Source organism: Canis lupus, chromosome 20, assembly GCF_003254725.2.
Source record: "Canis lupus dingo isolate Sandy chromosome 20, ASM325472v2, whole genome shotgun sequence".
Classification (NCBI taxonomy): domain Eukaryota; kingdom Metazoa; phylum Chordata; class Mammalia; order Carnivora; family Canidae; genus Canis; species Canis lupus.
This window is the reverse complement of record NC_064262.1, coordinates 2,841,746-2,848,301: the sequence shown is the minus strand read 5'-3', so window position 1 is coordinate 2,848,301 and position 6,556 is coordinate 2,841,746.

The window sequence follows — 6,556 nt, the reverse complement described above, 5'->3', positions numbered from 1 at the left end:
GGAAAACGCTCAACGTTCCGTACAACCACAAAGGAAGCAGCCATCTTGCACCGCAAACCCCTCCATTTCCGGAGCGGCCCGCTGACGTAACGGGGGCACGGGCCCACACAGGCAACTCTCTCGCCCCCTGGCGCTGGCGCCCTAGCAGCGGCTCCAGCTTTGACCTGTTGGGGAGTCTGCTTCCGGGTCGGCTCGGGCGGGGCTTTGGCGACGCCGGGCCCCAGGGTGCTCGCCGAGCGGGCGCGAGGCTTAGGGGGGAGTGTGGGTTCGCGCGTTGAGCGGCCGTGGCGTGCGACATGGAGAAACCCGCGCTTGTTTCGGGTCTTGTGTGTCGTGTGAATCCACCACGACCGCGTGAGAGACTTACATTTCCAGTTGAGGAAACACACTCCTCCCCTTGCCCATTCTGGGTTACTCATTCCCCTCACCGTTTCTGCAAAATGGGATAAGTAATGGGGTTGTCGTGAGGACCGAGGATCGAGATTCAATGCCTGGTTAGTAACAGTTTCCTCTCCATTGACAGTAGTAGTAACGTAGTCCCCCACCAGCCCGTGCCGCGCGCACGGCATCTTAACCACACGGCAAGTCTAAGAAGTAAGTAGGGTCAGCATTGCCATTTTGCAAATGAGGACAGCGAGGAATGCAAGAGTAATTGGACCCAGTTTGAGAAATAGCTGGTAGCCCTGCGCAGGCAGATTGGGGTAGGACACTGAGCCTAACCGCTGCTCGGGAAACAGGACCTGGTTGGAGAATGTGCTAAAAAGGCAGTAAAGAACAGGGACCAATTTTCGTAGTTCTTGTAGCCTTGTTGTGACAGGGCAGCGGGGCTTCTAAGGATGGGCTTTATCTGGGAGGAATGAGAAGAGGGTGGGGGCCAGAGAAGGACTAAGCCAGAGGGAATGCGGGAGAGAGGACAGAACAACATCTTTGTCTTTGCACCAGGTGTGTAAGAAATGGCTTCCAGCTTGTGAATGGGGAGTCAGGATGAGAGTAACAATAATTGCTATGATCGCTTAGAAGCTACCGCGTCGACTCTCAGGAGGTGTTAACCCAGAGGGTGAAGTTGGAAAAGTAGGTCCCTTATCCTCGGCAGGGTTTGCTTACCTATAAAACTGCGGTAATAAACAGGGTAACCTCTGTCCCAGCCACCTCGCCAGACTGTTTTGAGAGAGAGTTTGGTGTCCTACACTATCATTTGGTATGATTTTTAATGGGACCCTGTGTTGGCAAGGCTGGGGCAAGTGGGCACTGTGGTATCTACTGTTGAGGGGAATGTACATTTTTACAGCCTCATTAGGAGCCAGGCTGTCGGGATCCCTGGGTGGCGCAGCGGTTTGGCGCCTGCCTTCGGCCCAGGGCGCGATCCTGGAGACCCGGGATCGAGTCCCACGTCGGGCTCCCGGTGCATGGAGCCTGCTTCTCCCTCTGCCTGTGTCTCTGCCTCTCTCTCTTTCTCTCTCTGTGACTATCATTAAAGAAAAAAAAAAAAAAAGCCAGGCTGTCAATGCCCTTTAACATAGAATTAATCGTGTCCATAAATCACTTGATCAACCACTTAAAGGCTCAGGGAATTGTTTTACCAGTGTATTCCCTATGTGCACAGACACCTGTACAAAGAGATAACAATCCAGCATCGTTTGAATCGTGAAACCTGGAAACAACCTAATGGTTCATTCATCAATAGGGGACTGATTTGGTTTAAAAAATATGACACATCAGGGTGCCCAGGGGGCTTCATGTGTTAAGTGTTTGCCTTTGGCTCAGGTCAAGATCTCAGGGTCCTGGAACCAAGCCCCAAGTCCTGCTCCCTTCTCAGCAGGAAGTCTGTTTCTTCCTCTCTCTCTACCCCTCTTCCTGCTCATGCTTTCTCTCTCTGTCTCTGTCTCTTTCAAATAAATAAAATCTTTATAAAAAAAAAATCACACATTTGTGTGACAGAGGACTAATAGCTCTTTTTTTTTTTTTCTTTTTCTTTTTTACTGTTAGGGAGAGATAGAGAGTACGAGGAGGAGAAGGGCAGAGGGAGAGAGGGAATCTCAAGCAGACTCCCTGCTGAGTGCAGGAAGCCTGACACAGGGCTCAATCTCATGAACACAGGGTGACCTGACCTCTCATGACCCTGAGGTCATGACCTGAGCCAAAATCAAGAGTCTGACGCTGAACCAACTGAGCCACGCAGGCGCCCCTATGCAGCTCTTAAAAAGAACAAAGCAGTGCTGTATGGAATGAGCTCCAAGATTATATCTATCACATATAATTATGATGCATGTGGCTGCAGATAATAGAATACTCTATTGCAGCTTTAACAGACCAGTGTTAATCTATTGAATACAGTAAGTGGTCCACGCGTAGATAGATCTGAAGTTTGTATGGGTGTAGTGTGCCATCAGGGATGCAGACTTCTATTTTTAAGTGCAGAAAAGTCTTCTTACTATGAATCATACATAAAAAATATGTAAAACGGGGATCCCTGGGTGGCGCAGCGGTTTAGCGCCTGCCTTTGGCCCAGGGCGCGATCCTGGAGACCTGGGATCGAATCCCACATCGGGCTCCCGGTGCATGGAGCCTGCTTCTCCCTCTGCCTGTGTCTCTGCCTCTCTCTCTCTCTCTGTGACTATCATAAATAAATAAAAAATTAAAAAAAATATGTAAAACGTAAATGTCCAATTTAGTAAATTATTGTAACATGAATATCTATGTAACCACTACTTAATTAAGAAAGAGAATGTGGGCAGCCCCAGTGGCGCAGCGGTTTAGTGCCGCCTGCAGCCCAGGGCATGATCCTGGAGACCCTGGATCAAGTCCCACGTCAGGCTCTCTGCATGGTGCCTGCTTCTCCCTCTGCCTGTGTCTCTGCCTCTCTCTCTCTCTCTGTGTCTCTATGAATTAATAAATAAAAAATCTTTAAAAAAATAAACTTTAAAAAACAAGAAAGAGAATGTTGCCAGCATCCCAGAAATTTCTCCTTGTGTTCCTTTACCCCATGTGCTGGAAGATCCCAGGTAGGTGCGTTTTGCAGTCACAGCATACATGACAAGATCCATGGCAGGAACACCTCTCAAGCCAGCCCTGAGCTGGCCCCCCATGGCCAGTTGCACACAGCCATGGGATTGTGTCCCAACCAGTCAGAGATGTTAAAAGTCAAGGAATAGGATGCGGGAATAAAGTAGTTTCCGCTAGCACTGGTGCCCTCAACTAAATGCACCTCTACAATGTCATCCTTGAATATAGAAATATCATTCATGCAGGACAACACAAACCAAAACAAACAGAAATATCAGCAAGCGATTTTTATATGTCGCTTGCTTAGTGCTGGTGCCCTCACTGGGCTAAACTTTGGCAGACCTGGTGGGGACACCTCATCTGTGCCAGGGATAGGAGCCAGGACTGCAATGCTTCTGAGAACCACCTGAGGGTTATTGGAGGAAGGCTGTGGGCTGAGGGCTGAATAGCTCATCCTCTCTGCCTGTGTGTGGTCCACCATGCTATTCTGGTCCACCTGTTTGTGGTAGTGGCAGAACTGTAGCCTAGACAGGGCCAGGAAATAGTGATCTGCAGGATGACCACATATGCCATGAAGAAGCAGCTGAAGACACTGTCTGATGCTGCCGTGCTATGGGGCAGGGAGAGGACGCACTGGTCACGTGCAGGGAGGAGGCGATCCTCAGGCACTGATTGCTTATAGGAAACACGTAGTTGGCAGTCAGGGTGCCAACCAAAGAAAATGGGCTGTCCTATAAAGTGGCACTGAATGAGTTCGAGGGCATGACTTTGGTGGTGGTGATGATGGAGAACGGCATGGTCCCCAGGTGCTCCATCACCAGGATGGCAGTGAACACTAAGCAACAGGATGGCGACCTGGCTGCCCAGGATCCACACAGACTGAAGGATCTTTCTGAGCAGGGAGAAATTGAAATAGTGAAGGACAGTAGGAGCATTGTGGTGCATGGGGGTCAGGACATCGCTGATGAGAACGAAGGAAACTTTTCGTCAGAGGGGCCAACCATGGGGTAGATGAGGAATGAACATACCTGCTAAGCTAAACAAGGTCAGCGACATGTTAAGGATTAAGCCCAGTGGTTTGTGAAGCAGACAGAGGTGGTTATGAAGAATTCTAGGCAAGCATAATCCATATAGGCCCAACATGAAGAAACCAGCCCACACAGCCTTGTTCCTTACCTGTGGCTGGTGATGCGTTCTCATGGTTGATGGTGTTCTTGTACCACCCAACTACCAGCTCTTTCAGGCAGAAACTTGACTGAAGTTGGGCAGGCCCTAGGAAGCAGTCCTGGCTCTGTCTCAGGAGTCTGGCAGCCTGGCTTCTCCTGGAGGATCCCACTTGTCAGGGGCTTCATTAGAAGAAGGAAAACTAGATCTCTTTGGTATTCACACCTCCAAGATCCATAGCACCTATTTACTAAGTAGGATGTTGCAAATAAACAGTGATTTCTGGAATCTTTAGATAACATTCCCTGCTCTATCTGCTTCAAACCATCAATCAAACCACCTTCAATTCCATTAGGATAGTTTCCTGTTTCTGGAAATTGGATGCATTCCAGGTCTTCAGGAGACCTCTCTTTAAAATGCAAAAATACAGACAGTCCGGGTGGCTCAGGGGTTTAGCACCCCCTTCAGCCCAGTCCTGGAGACTGGGGATTGAGTCCCACATCTGGCTCCCTGCATGGAGCCTGCTTCTCCCTCTGCCTCTCTCTGTGTCTCTCACGAATAAATAAAGAAAATCTTTAAAATTTTTATTAAAAAAATAAAGAAAATACAAAAATACCTTCATATCTGTTATCATTCCCTACATTGGTTATTAGTTAGCAACTCAATAGAGATGTATTTATCACTTAGTTAAGGGCAAATCATACTTTTCATCTTCATCATCATATCCTCCTCTTCCTCCTGGGTGAGAATCCAATACTTAGAGAAGGTACTGTTTCTGTCCTAGAGAAATATATGAAGTTTGTTCACCAAGGTGTGCAAGTGCACAAATGTTATTGTCTTGTTGTGGAAGAAATGTAATAAGGAAGCCTCTTCTTATTTTTCTAGGACTATCTAACTGATTGAAATTCTACAATATTGTCTTTTTCTTTCTTTTATTTTTTTAAGTAGGCTCTATGCCCAGTGTGGAGCCCAATGCAGGGCTAATTCTTGACTCTGAGATCAAGACCTCAGCTAAAAATTGAGTTGGTTGCTTAACTGACTGAGCCACTCATGCACCTCTACAATGTCATCCTTGAATATAGAAATATCATTCATGCAGGACAACACAAACCAAAACAAACAGAAATATCAGACCTTTGCACTTTTATCCAACTAATATGTACAATTATTGCTTTATGCAATAGTCGTTTAGATTAGAGGGAAAAAAGAGCGACAAACAAAAAGACATTTATGTTGTCTTTTTTTATTTACCCAAGTAGTTATTTTTATTTGTTCTTTGTTTTTTCATTTGGAATAGAATTACTAGTTTTAGCTCAAAAGATTCTCTTTAGCATTTCTTACAGTGCAGATCTGCTAGTGACAAATACTAAATAGATTTTGTTTATCTAGGAAAGTTTTAATTTCTCTTTTATTGCATTCATTGATTTTTGTATATTAAACTAACCTTTCATTTTTGGGAAAAAGCCCATTTCATCATGGTGTATAATTCTTTTTATATGTCGCTTGCTTTTGTTTGCTAATGTTGCTGAGAACATTTGCATTCATATTCAAAACATATTGGTCTACCTTTCTTCTCTTGTGATATCTTTTTCTGGTTTTGTTGTTAGGGTAATATTGGCCTCATAAAATGGGTTGGAAAGTGTTCCTTCCTCTTCTGTTTTTGAGAAGAGTTTGTGAAAAATCGGTATTAATTCTTTTGGTGTTTGGTAGAATTCACCAGTGAAGCTATATCCCCTGGGCTTTTCATTATGGGTAGTTTTTAAAGTTACTAATTTAAAATTTTATAGTTCTATTCAGATTGTGTATTTTTAAAAAAGATTTTATTTATTTTAGAGATAGTGTGAGTGCAGGAAAGAGTGGAGGGAGAAGGTGAGAGAGAATTTTAAGCAGGCTCCATGCCTAGCACAAAGCCTGATGTGGGGCCCCATCTCACAACCCTGATATCATAACTTGAACCCAAACCAAGAGTTGAATGGTTGATTGACTGAACCACCCAGGCACCCCTGGATTGTCTATTTCATGTTGAGTCAGTTTTGGTAATTTGTGTCTTTCCAGAAATCTATTCATTTAATCCAGGTTATATATTTTGTTAGTGTACAAATAGTCATATTATTCCTTTATAATCCTTTCTTTTTTTTTAAAAAAAGATTTATTTATTTATTTATGATAGAGAGAGAGAGAGAGACACACACACACACACACACACACACACACACAAACACACAGGAGGAGGGAGAAGCAGGCTCCATGCTGGGAGCCCAATGCGGGACTCGATCCCGGGACTCCAGGATTGCGCCCTGGGCCAAAGGCAGGCGCTAAACCGCTGAGCCACCCAGGGATCCCCCTTTTATAATCCTTTCTTTTCTTTTATTTTTTTTATAATCCTTTC